Genomic DNA, 14,443 nt, shown 5'->3' on the forward strand with positions numbered 1-14,443 from the left:
TTTTTTTTTTTGGGTAGAGATTGTGAAAACCCCCACCCTATAGATTAGAGCTGTATTAGGGCGGGCTTCTTAAAGTCTTAGCCTAATCCTGAGTTTCATTAGTTGGGCCAAGTCCGCCATAAAGCTTGGCTTAAGGCCTATAAACTTCAATTCAGGTCCAACCTTGTAAGGCTTAACCAAGCCCAAGCTTGTCTTGATTGGCCCTAATTGGATAGGGCCGGGTATACTTTGACGTTGATTTGCCACCAAGGGCCAGATATACCTGGACCCTGATCCTGACCCCTACAAAATATGAAATAACTAAAAATTCATTTGACGTTGCATCTAAATCTCTTCCAATTATAAAGTAAAATAAATATTAAATTCTAAAAACATAATTAGATAAGAAATATAAGTAGTTTATACAACAGTGGATAATGATTACCAAAATTTAAAAAGTTATCATCGAAAAATCAATGAATCAAAATAAAAAAATCAGGATCGAGCTTAGGGTGAGTCAGATATCAACCTTTACTTACCTTGACCCTAACTCAAGACCAAAAATTTTCAAAGGAAGAATTTTTAGACCTAACCCTCTGCAGGCTCAGACCTCCAAGGTCAAACTTCCACTTCTACTATAGATATGTGGGGAAAGATTTCATAAAATTAAGAATGAAATGCAGTCAACACTTAATTTATCAAATAGGAATACTCGATTTTCATGTATTATTAGATAATTGAAGTGTTAATTGTGTTTCATATATGATCATGTAGTTTTCTTTCATTGATGGTGAAAAAGATTTTCCTTTGCTAGTGATCATCATTGGCCTTGGATGGATGTCAGAGAATAGTAGAAACTATTACATACCTCCAACAAATAAGGGCATTAATAATATCCTTAGATCCATAATAATAATAACTTTGTCCTAAAAATATATCCAATTATATATACATGTGAATCAAGCTTCTTGTTGAGATTTATTTGTGAACTCATTCAACCTCTCTTTTAAAATAAGTAACGTGAAGGACTGATTTGGAATCTAGGACGAACAATTACTAATAAAGTTGTAAAAATAAATAAATAAATAAATCTTTTGCTACACTGAACCATTGCCGTGAGGATCTAAATGGTTGGTAACATCTTAGGATGTATACCCGAGTGGCCACCAGATGTTCACTGCACCTATGAATTTAGGTTCAACAAATCCACCAATGGCCCCAAGGGGAAAATGAAATATTTGTTCTCATAAACAACGACAAATGGAGAGAAAAAAATCTAGAAATTAGAGTGGAGTTGGGGAGGCCAATTCTAAAGTTGATTGTGTACATGTCAAGTTAGGGTCAACGGTTTACTCAATGTGGGTCACAAGGAAGAAGATGATGTGCAACTTTCAGTTGTGTTGATTGATAAGGTCCACCTTTCACGATGATAACATGCCAAATGAATTTAAAAATCAAAATCAAAATTAAACGTAAACTTGTAAAAAGAGGAAATGACTTCAATATTCAATTGAGAAAAGTATTCTCTTAAACAAGCTTAGATGAAACTAGGCACTGTTTGATAACGTTTTTTATTGTTTCTGTGTCTAGAAACAGAAAAAATGATTTTTCACGTTTTTGGAAACAAAAACGGATTTTTTTGTATTTAATAAACTTATTTTTCGAAACGTTTTTTGCAGACATAATGCCACTAAAAAACCTAATAGTATCATCGGATGCCCAAAAGGGAGAGAGGATTCGATTGTCTCTTTTTAAGTTTAAATAGTTGAGAGATTTATTGGGCCCAACAACCTTTTTTTCCTCTCAAATTCGTTTCTAAAAATGACAAAACAAGTCCGACTTGTTTCATCAAAGTCGTTTCTAGAATTGTAAATAAGCATAAATTTTGATTTATGTTTCTAGAAATGGGTGAAACGGAACAACTTTATCAAACGCTTTTTAGGTTATTTTTCATTTATGGGAACAAGAAAACACAGAAACAGAATGTTGTCAAACGATGCCTAAATCAATAAGGAAGGTTCACTTTTAGTAAATATAATGTAAACTTGTAAAAAGAGGAAATGACTTCAATATTCAATTGCAAAAAGTATTCTCTAAAACAAGTTTAGATGAAGCTAAATCAATAAGGAAGGTTCACTTTTAGTTTGGTTTGGATTCGACTTATTTCAGTTTTTTCTAATTTTCTCTTATATAGGGTTGTTATTGGGCCAAGTTCGGTTTATCATGTATCTTCATATTCAACATGTTTTTTTCTTAGGGTTTTTAGGTTACCGTCAGTTTTATTTCATTATCATTCGGTTTCGGGTTTTTTTTTTTTTTTTTTAATAAATAGTTGCAAAGCATTCAGGATTTGAAACAAAAAATTAGGGCCTGTTTGATAACGTTTTAAGAAACGCGTTTCTGCAGTTTCTGTTTCCAGAAATAGCAGAAACAGAGCAAAAAGCGTTTGATAAAACTGTTTCGTTTCACTTATTTTCAGAAATAAAAATAGAAATTTATACTTATTTATGGTTCAAGAAACGACCCAGGCGAAATAAGTTCAACTTGTTTCGCCGTTTCTGGAAACGACTTGTGGCTATTTTTTCACTGGTTATTATCGACTTCTAAAAACATGACTTATCAAACACCTTCAATTCCGTTTCTGTTTCTACAAACGGAAATTTATGTTTCTGTCGTTTCTTGAAACAGAAACGGCAGAAACGTTATCAAACGGCCCCTTAGTGTTTGCAATACTGATTTTCTCAGCCATAGCCTACGAGGCAATAAGTTTGATGAGAGAGATCATGATATTGTCAGCATACTTTATACAAAAATCAGGTATAAACAAAAAGTCCTCCACTTGAATTCGAAGAGCAATGGTGGTCCATGGCCACATCAAAAAATTGTTAGGATTCATCAGTGGTTCGAGATCAGTGACATTGCTCCAAATCTAGTACACCTCCCAGTATTGCCTTCGTGCTTCTACTCTCCCATGTAAAACTCCATCTGCTGCCGCTTCAATATTTTTCCTATCATTAGTGGAAAGAAGTTTGGTGTTGCTTTTTGATCCGCCTAATGTAGTCCAATTTTCAGCTAGTTCCATAATACTCAAACTAAATCCAGTCTAATAAAGATTCAATTTGATATATTTTTTTTCGGTCAATCTAACCACTTCAGCTTAGGGTTGATACCCCTAGTTTGGAATGACGTCAAATTAAATTTTAACCCATAATTTCAAAAATTCAACCATATATTCTCCTATGTAATACCCTAAAATTTCAGCTCTAGCCTCAAATATCCCTAAGTGAATGATCCTTGGTGGTGGAGGAGTACTATTAATAGCAAAAGTTTACAACCCCCTCCCCCATGAGAACAAGATATATTGATGTAGTTGGCCATTGCCGGCCAGGTACAATCAACAAATGAGTTTAAGGTTGTGTTTGGTATACTTTCTCGGAATAGATTTTGGGTCTAGAACGTATTCTATAGCGAGAAAATAAAGAAGAATCGAGGCATTCAGAATGCATTATGGACCTACAATCAATTCCGAGAATGCATACCAAACAAAACCTAAGGATGAGATGTTATAATTTTTATGTGAGCTTAATTGATACCAATTGATCCATTGGACCCAAGCAATTATAGACCCACTCTGATTAGGAAACTCCTAGCCCAATTCATTGTGAGAATGAAATAGGGTTTTAGGGATTCTATTATAAATAGAAACTAAAGGTCCCTGTAGCAGTCACTTTAACACCTTTGGAAGCACAGACTCCTCCACAGGAATAGTGCATGTGAGAGTATTCCAAGGGTGAAAAGTTATAGAAGATCTTAGCGGCTAGGACTTCATTGTGTAATTCTTTGTTACAATCTTCATGGGACTAATCTTCAAGCATATGGGAGAGAGTTACGTGATCAATACTTATGAGACTTTTAAACTTACACACAGGTATTCTTCTACTCCATTTGATTATAATGTATGGGGTAAATCTATATGTTTGTGTGTTCTTGGTTTAGGGACTACACCCATAGTTAATCTTTTATGATTCTTGTATTCTAGCATCAATGGGTTTATTCATATGATTCTATGGTAAACAATCCCCAACATGAGACTCTATAGCTCTCTTGCCTTATCCCTGATCCTCGTCCCTATCCCTCGCCCCCTCTGCAACTCCCCCATCCCCTCTTCGTTGGCTTTGTATTTTGCTTTTCTCAACTTTCTCTCTCCTTCCAGACTCCAAGCACACCTCTTCTCTCCAACTATCCTCCCCTGCCCCCCCCCCTTCCCGTTCCCCTTTCAGGTTGCATAATTTATTCTGGAAATAAGCATTACCAAACCTCTTTCTTATTTGGCAAAATATTATGTCTATTAATAACCAAATATATTTATGGGGAAGTTTTTTGTGGGGGAATGTGGTTCCAACGAGCGCATGAGGAAATATCCACAGAGGGACCATTTATATTTCATAGGAGGCGGGCTGATCATTTTACTTCTATGTGTCTAGCACAGAGGCCACACTCCTCCATGGAAAATATTTTTTCTAAATTTAGTTATAACTCATAATTTATTACTATAAATATTTGTTGTAAATAAGATACAAATATAAATACAAACTATACTAAAGATAACCTAAAATGGCTTTATAGAGGATGTATCCTGATTGTTAAACAACTGATCTGCGAAGTCCAAATCAGAAGCCCAACCCAATCCATGGAGCATTTACCTCGTCACCTAACCCAACTAGTAAGTTTCATGGGCTTGGTCTTAGACAGGACCCATGTACCCAAAGCTTGCTGTTATTTCTGATTTATTGTTGCTGCCGAAAATCCGTATGAGCTGATCCTGCACGAGCACAGACGGCAGAGGCCTAGAGCTTTGTCCGAGGTTAGTCCTCTGACGCTCAAGTTAGGGATCAGCTGCACAGTTTTTGTTACAGGAGTAATGGTGTGGGTATTGATGTTTACCTCCTTCCTTCCTCTCAGGCCCTCTTATATAGCTCTTAGGCTTTAGGGTTTTCCCTTTCCTTGGAGGAGTTCTCCTCGGGTCCACCTCTTTTCCTTTTAGAATTCTACTCGAATACGTTCTATCCCCTTCGCGGGGAATATTCTCTTCACGCGGTTGACGTGGTAGAGTCCTTGCAACCTCTATCTGGTGGGTGACACGTGTCCAGGTGGGCGACGCGTGTCCTTATCCTACTGGGCAATCAATTTGGCCGTATCATTTATTAATATTGGTTGTCGGCGATAGCCATGGTTAAGTATGGTACTGTATTCATTGATAATAGATACATATTGTATCTTTAAGGTACCGATATGATACCTAAAAAATTGTATTAGTACATGTAAGAAACGTTATCATTCTATACATAATCAATTGGATGCACTTGTCTAGCATACTTCGTTCTCCTTTTATACATAATATATTTTACATATTATTTATTGGACCGAGTTTCCTTCAACAACGGTGAATGGGAATCGATTCACCAGGTTCAGATATGCATGGGGGTATCAAGAGGGTATTATAAGGAACATACTAAAACCCTGTAAGGGTTTGTGGAATGGTGAACGTTCCAGTCTATTGGGAGGAAAATTTTCTCCTTATTTAAATTGTTTTATGCTTCAAAACTGTATTTACATATCTTGAGTATTTTTATACGTTTATTCTAAGAAAGCATAGAGAGAGAGAGAGAATAAAAACGGCCAGAAAAGAGCGAAGACCACCCAGTTACATAGAGTGATGTAACACAACTTTTCCTAAATTAAAGGAAACAAGTGGCCACGCTGCCGGTGTCGTGCGATACCAATACCGATACTAATATCGACACAATATGGATAGAGCTGTATCAGTTGCGAATTCAGAAACACACCCTTTTTTTGCTGATACTCCCGATCTGTATAGGATTCATGAATCAATGCACTGGTTGATAAGACATCGATACAGTGATCTAAGCTTTCTCTCTCTCCTCTCAGACCTATCTCTTTTGTATGTAAACCGTGTGATGCCCTCTCTTGTACTCTTATACATTTAGTGTGGAAGATTTCACAAGGGGATACTTTTGCGTGCGTATACCTTATTAATTTTACTTTTGCCCACAAAACATATATTCAAGTTCTTAAAAAATAATAATAATAATAATAATAATAATAAATAAATAAATAAATAAAATGAAGAAGAAGAAGAAGAAAAGAAAAGAAAGAATAACTCTCATGCATGTTGATGAAAAGTTTTAACAAAGAAATATTGTAATTAAGTCACATATTCCATTTATGAGTATGGTAACTCTCATACAAGCTCATCATCAATAGAGGCTATAACATGAAATTTCCGATAGTCCTTTTTTGGAATCCTGCACTTTCACATATTGCTTTGAGCTTTTGGAGGTGGACGAGATTCAAGGTCTAATACCTATGAAATATAAAAAGACAAAAAAGGAGGTTAGTAAATAAAAAAAAATGTAAATAAATAACAAGAAAAAATGAAAAAAATAAGAAAAACTAGGCTTCACATATAATTTCAATGAGATTTTATAATAGGCTCAAATCCGGCTCCTCTCTAGAGCCTAGGGATCAGAGAGTGATCCTAAGGGACATGTGCACATGAGGGGTCACCCCAGTCCTAGGATCACTTTTTGGTTCCTAAGCTTTAGGGAGAGGAATCATATTCCTAATTGGTTACAAGGGGAATTAAAGGGAAGGAAAGTGAATATTTCAAACTCAGAAAGGAAATTTTTGTAATCACCCATGTGACTATATCACTAACTTTAAAATCATGCCATATTTAGTTATTGAATTTCACTTTATTTTGCATCTAAAACCTGTTATAAAATGTTAAATTGATGTAAAATATATCATTACTAAATATGATAAAAAATTAAAGTAGTTTATGGGTTAACAATTAATAAAATTTCATTTTTAAGTTTGAAAACTTCAGTTCCATTCCTTTTAAGTTTCTCTTACAATCAAACATAGTCGTAAGGAATAAGGATCAATAGAAGAAAAAATCATACTAAACGATAAATGTGGTCAAAGAAGTTTTGCAATATCCATCTTAAGAAGAAAGAATTCAAAATATAAAATAAAATAATAAAAAAAAACTATGATCTTATATATAAATCTTAGTCTGGTTATTCAAAAGTCATATGATATCTGGTTCTCATGCATAGGATTAGGATTAGGGATATGTGAGGTGAGAGTATCAATCCGGGTCCAGTACATCAAAACCAGGAAATCAGCTGAATACAAACACTAAAAGTAAGGGCATCAATTGGTTTGGTTTCAGTTATATGGTTTGGTTCAAGATATAAAATATATAAACCAAAACTGAATCGAACATAAAATATCAAAATCGAAACCAAATAGTTTTTTTATTGGTAAATAGAAACCAAATTGACTTGGTTTCATACGGTTACGATTTTTATTCGGTTTTGTACTAGGTTCTTTATTCGTTTGAAATTCGGTTTCCTATTCAGCTTTGATCATATTTTAGGTGTTTGGGCTAATTTTTAAAAAAACCCCCCCCCCAAAAAAAAAAACCCTTATAATCCACTATTTTTATTAAACATTGAAAAAGAATAGATTCTATCATCTACATTGATTGAAATAGAAAAAAAAAAAAAAAGTTTCAGCTTGGGGTAGCCTTATCTTTTTGCTCCCGCTATATCTTGGTGTAAGTACACGCCAAGAGGAAGTGTTCTTTCTTTCAAAAAGAATTTAATTTATTGGGTTCCTTATTTGGTTTGAAAATAGATAATTTGATTTGTTCAATGATTTTAGTTAAGAAAATCGAACCAAACTGAGAAAATATTTCAATATGAGAATTGAAAGTGTTTGAAGCTTGATTCCTCAGAGAAGTTCCAAAAATTGAGAACCTATAATGGCTACCTCTTCATCGCAATCCACCAGGGAGAATTACGAGAATGATGAAGAAGATGAGATTGGAAAACGAATTAATTACAAACAAGAAGGAAATAATAAAGCAGTAGGTTCTCACCTCATTAACAAAAAAGGAGAAAAGCTGCTGAGAATTCTGATCTGCAGTCTCCCTCTCAGTGCTGCTTGAGTTTTCAACACCAAATTGATCATTAGTGCTATTCTCTAAGACTGGTTGTGCTTGTTCTTGTTCTTTTTGTTGTTGTTGCTGCTGCTGTCGCTGTCTCTGTAGTCGGGCTTGATCGTAACAACGAAGAAGTTGCAAAAGTTGATAACCAGGGTTAGACTTGTCGGTAGTGTTGTCCATTGTGAGTGAATGAAGTTTTGAGGAGAGAAATGGAGTTCTTAATCTTGTTAGTTATAACTGTTACAGATCTCAGATCTTATTAATGTAAGTGGAGAGATTGAAGGTTCGTGAGATTAATAAGTGTTCGATCATGCATGCTTATATAGAAAGAGAGGTCTGGGTACAAAGCAATTTCATTCCTATCTTTGTCGGGATTAGGGTTTTTACAGATTTAGTAAGTTTTAGGAAGTTGGATCGTTGTAGGATTTTGGCTTCCTCCCCTATCTCTAACATCTTTCTCTCCTTACCCTACGTAAGTTGTCCTTTTCTGAGTTTGAGAAGCCAACTCATCTCTCTCTCTCTCTCTCTCTCTCTCCATATGCCATGTCACTCCCTCTTCTTCTAGGAAGCAATCTCTTGATTAAAGATCTTCCACGTTTCCTATTGACGGTAGATCTATCTACTGTGCGGTCATCATCACGTGTTAATGGGTCGTGTTGGGTTGGATTTTTTAAAACCCCAACCCAACCTAAGGGTATCAATTTGTAACTGAAATTGAATATTGAATCTGAAATCGAGCTGAATTAATCGAATCAAACATAATTGAATTAATTTGATTCAAATTCAGTTTGAGTATATGAGTATTCATGTCGGTTCAATTCAATTATGGTTTACGGTATAAGAACTATCTATTCAAACCGAACCAAACCAAATTGATATTGGTTTGAGTATATGAGTATTCATTTTTGGTTTTTTTTTTTGTTAAGTATTTTTTGCAATTTGTTGCATATATTCACATGCCAATATAATTTTGGAGTTGACAATGACCATAATGTCCATAACTTGAGCCCATTATGGTCTTTGGTCCATTATAATCATAGTCCAAGAGTGGAACCATTTATATAACCAAATTAAAACCGAGTTATAAAATCGAATTAAAACCGTATTATAGAATTGAATTGGAACCGAAACCAAGCTGAGCCAAATTAAATCGGCTTGAGTATCCAAATATGGAACTGCATCAGTTCTCGATTCGGTTTACCTCATCATCCCTCTTAATCGAACCAAAACCGAACTAATTGACACCCTTAGTCCCAACCAATCTGACGGATTAGATGTTGAAGGAATCTGTTATCTCACCATCAAGCTCACATTAGCATATGTCCCTTTTAAAATGTTGGGCTAACCAAAATCTTAAGCCTGAAGTGTTTGACAGGGTGGTCATGACGAACAAGACCTGAACAGGCTTTCTCCACACTGGCCAGCCACCGTTTATATATTCTCTCACTATCTCGAACTCTCTCCCCGTCTTTCATTTTTTCACCGTTTAGGCACATGGTTGAGGTTCGATTCCCCATTTATTCGCATGCTTACTAAATTTTGCTTTTGTTGATAAACAAAGGATTTAAAAAAAATTTTTTTTTTTTTTTTGTTAACAGATGGAGAATCGAACCTAAGACCGTGCACCTAAACCACACAATCCCTAGTTCGCCCTAACAATCTAGGCCACCCACTGGTGGGTGGATTTAACTACATAACTACATAATAGGAGTAAATTATTGAATAAACTCTTAGGCAGCCTCTATGGTCCTTAATTCTTCTATAAATTAAACCATTATGTCTTGTTAAAACAACCAAATATTTAATCATTATAGGCACACATTGGGCCACTCACACAGGGTGTTTAGTGCTCTTCACTGTTTTTAGTGAAAGTTGAATGGTTCTCATTCAACCCCGGTATGACCCGGTCCATGAGGTTGTGGGGTCAGTATGGGCCCGCGGGACTTGTCAGGCCGAAGTCTTGGATACCCGTTGTTAGCAAAAAAAAAAAAATATATATATATATAGGGTTAATCGGATTGGTTTTGATGGTTTAAATGGTTCGATTTTCTTGGTATCAATTTGGTTCGAAACCAACGGGTTAAACGGTTAAAACCGACCTGACCCATTTAACTAATCGGTCTTAAACTTGAAACTAGAACCGAACCATTCACCAAATGGTTTTCCGGTTTCGGTGTAAACGACTAGATTTGATTTTGGTAAACGATTTAGGTTTCAAATTCACATCCTTAATAAAAATGAATGAAAGAAAGAGATTTAAATGAGAAATTTTCCAGGGACATGATGAAGAAACACCCTTTAAGATATTCACTATCATCAAATTATCACTTTCAATCTGCACATTAGAGAATCCTTTATCTTTGGCTAGAGACAAAGCTTTACGCACAGCAAGAGCTTCAGCTATGTACGCGTAGTTATGGCCAATATAGATAGAAAATCCACAAAGAAATCTCCCTTAGTCATCTCTACAAAGTCCATCAATAGCCGCATGACCTGGGCATCCAAGGGATGATCCATCAATATAGAATTTGATAATCCCTGATGGGGGAATTTTCCAATTCAAAATCATTAGATCTCTCTCTCTCTCTCTCTCTCTCTCTCTAGTCAGTCCCGCTACAAGAGCATGAAAGGGGTTTAGGATGTCATTTCCAAGCCCGCATCTATGTCCCCCTACAAGAAAGTGAAAAGGGTTGGGGTGTCATTTCTAATCCCACATCTATAAAACCCAATTGAGACGGCTCAAAAGAAAATCAAAACACGGTCAACTATTTATTAAGGAGGCAGTTTTTCCTCACCTATGGTCAAGGGGCTATGTATAAGAGAGAAATTCTTGATCGAGGGTTCGGATGGTGTGCAAAAGTTATAAAGGAACAGTTAAGGGGTATTATCAACTTCATACCACAAGGATGAAGGGCATTTATAACTCTAAAAAGTTTACTTTTCCTTCAACCACGGTGCATGAAAAACTTTTTCCATTCTGTAAAGATTCCAATTTGGCCAACGTGGGAAGAAATCTACATGCTCTGCCAATAGTTGTCTTCAAATTAACGAAACGTACATATGAAAAATAGAAAAGAGAAAATATTAAGAAAATCCATTTGAGTGGAAAATTGCACTCTTGGAGATAAAAAGAATCCTCTCGACTAGTGATGTAACCATATGATTGGACTTTAAACTTATCATTAATTCTCACATATTATTATTCATGGTCAGAAATACCCCTCCAAAATCCAATTAGAGGGTTTCCCTTGTCTATGGCCAGGTGCTTTTCAGTCAATTTGATATAAGATCTCTCTAAATCTAGCAGAAACAGACTCAGGCAGGCAAATGCACACCACCATGTCAACGTTACAATTCTGACCACACTCCGGCAAAAGCATGTAGACCTCTGGGGTCTGTGTTAAATCCAAAGAGAAGAAAAGAAAAAAATTCAAAAAATTTTGAATTTTAAGAGAGAGATAGACACATAAGAAACCATTGTGTAATCATTCAATTTTTGTCTTATTATGTCTTTTGTACTATTTTCTTTTCTTTTCTTGGTTACCAAACATAGTCGAGTGCCTTCACCCATGATCTCCACACATGTACTGCCATGGCACAAAGGTCATACACATGCCGCCATCATTGGGCTGGGCTGACCGTTTGAGAACGTTTTGAAACTCCGCCGGCTCACCCTGTAACACTTCTGGACCAGCTTGGCCTTCTAAAGGGTCCAAGTGAGGGTCGAACCGTCCTCGATGCTCATGAACTCAATATGAGGGAACTTAACCTTGGGTGGGTCCCTGGGCTGGAAAAATTCCCAATCCCAACATGGTACTGGGCTTGTTATGACCCGATTGGTCTGGGCTATGGTTGCCCAAGCAGATATGAATTGCATGGCACCTAAGCCGTCACAGAGGCAGTTCTCCGATACGATACAATAAGATACGTCTCTTAAGCCACCTTTCAATATGATATCCAATACCGATACATTAAACCTTGCAATAACAATACTAATATATATTGATCACATCATGCTATATCGGTATCGATTCTGGGTCAAAACTACATTTTTCATAATAAAAAATTCTAGATCCGTTCCATCTTGGTTAGGTATTGGTATCAAATACTATTGATCTGATATGGATTCAAAAAACTATGAATCAAAGGGGAGAGAGTTCTGATGGCACCAGTGTGAGAGGAATCTATAAGTCACACTGTTGGGATTTAAAATGTAACTATAAGTGTACGGATCAGTGTAGCTACGGGTTGAACACAGGGAGAGCAGCCACTTTATTTTTTATTTCTTTTAATAATGTGAAAGTGAACCGATTAATGGTTGTGATCTAATTCTAATTACCGTCCTAAACATATGTATCTAAAATAACGTCCTAACCATTCGTCATCTAAGAATTTAAAGACGCAAGCCATGCAATTAAAATTAAATAAATAAATAACTGAAAATAAATAACCCACGTAATTTAAAATAAATAAATAAATAAATAAAGGAAAAAAATGTTGAAATAAAAATAAAGTAAAAGTAAGGGGAGAAAGCTAGAGAGAGATTCACAAGTAGGTTTCTCTACTTAGCCCGAGGGATACATCATAATATGAGCTTCCCTACTTGACCAGAGAATCACTCTTACAAGGGTTACTCTACTTGGTTTTAGGGAAAGGGATAGCAATAATATAACGATTGAAATTAAAATCCTAAATTAAGAAAGAAAGGGTAGTCAGAAGAGGAAATGAGAGGGGGGAGAGAAGACTACTAAAGGAGTCTACTTACTTGAATCAATGCTTGAACTTGAAAACTTAGGTGATTTGAGATACTACCAGTATTAAAAATCAGATCTGGAATAAACCAAATCTGAAATTTCTAGTACTAAAGAAAACAAACCTTTAAAAAAAAAATTGAACTTGAAAAAAAAAAGATGTTCCACGGCTCATGATCTTGTCACCTAGATCTAAGCCTAGAACTATAACTTTAAAAATTACAACTCAATTGCAGAAATCATAAACATAAAAGACTGAATAAGAATAAAAGAGTGCTTGCATTAATTGACATAAAAAACTATTACAAAAGTGATTAAAGAAAAAATAGAGAAATACTAAAACTAAAGAGTGAGAGAGGGAGAGAGAGAAAAAAACTAAGCATAAACTAGAAAAAAAAAAACTAAGGGGAATAATAAAATAGGAGGGGGGAGGAAGGGGCTTTTATAGGGTTTTTTTCTTGCCTCCTTCCTTCTACAAGTCTTCTTTAAGAAAGAAAGAAAATAAAATAAAATTAAATATTGGTAAAAATCCTCATTCTCTGAGATATTGTGTGAGGAAAAAGAGAATCTTTTTCCATAATTACCAAATTCTATTCTTTCCTTACAATATGCACCAAGATCTTGCAATCTTGATTAAATTAGAAAGAAATCTCTGCATAGCATCTTCAAGATCTTGTGAGGTGGCAAGGTGAGAAAATAATCTTCAGAATTTTGTAGGAGAGAGGATGTAGTACCAATGAGTGGGTCTCACCTTTGGACTGGTTCTTGATTCACTTTAAACACTTTTTCTTGTAGACTTTAAAACTAAAAAGGAAAAAAGAAAAGTAAAAGTAGTACTATCCAAAGTGGGGCAAAATGTACACTTATATCCTTAATATTTTACACATTTTTGTGCTCATCAAATCCCCCCATACTTGACTTTTGCTCGTTCACGAGCAAGATAAATAAATAAAGAAATGAAAGAAAAAGCCTAACTCACTTTCGTAGGAATCACAGTTGCATTTAACACGTGCAACAAGCCTTTAAACCCCTAAGTTACCCTAGTGGACGAGTTATATCTCGTGGGTGTTTGTAGTGAATATACACCCAAAATTCAGAATAAATAAATTCCATCATTGGCTAAAGGTAAGGCTTATACCGATCCAGAGCAAAGATAATTTTTCTTACAAGGGACCCCCACACTTGAACTTTTATTACCCTTGATCAATTCCACGCACTATCATATTTCTTAATTTGGAACTCACCTTGTCTCTTCCAAAACATCATTATCTTAAGGTAAAACCACTTGTGAAGAAATAGGGAACCAATGACTAAGGCGTTGGAGTGTTTTTGACAAAAACATATTACTAAGCATTAATGACATTTACACATTTTTTCTCTTTTTTTTCGCTTAAATTCTATTCTACTCCGTTACTTTTGGCCTGAATGACATGATGGAGCAAACACCAGACACCCAAGGTGGAGCAAACACCAAACACCCAAGTTACTATGTAGCTTCACTTTTTGCATATGCCCACAAAGACAGTGATGCTAGAGTTCCTTCAGAAGTTTCCTCCCAAGAAATTTCGATCAAGACATCACGTTTCCTGAGGCGTAATACCCTGTCTAGTTCCAAGGGAATCAACTCTTATTCTTCTTTATATCACATTTCACATTTTATTTAAAATTGTGCATTTGT

Source organism: Macadamia integrifolia, chromosome 2 (assembly GCF_013358625.1).
Source record: "Macadamia integrifolia cultivar HAES 741 chromosome 2, SCU_Mint_v3, whole genome shotgun sequence".
NCBI lineage: Eukaryota > Viridiplantae > Streptophyta > Magnoliopsida > Proteales > Proteaceae > Macadamia > Macadamia integrifolia.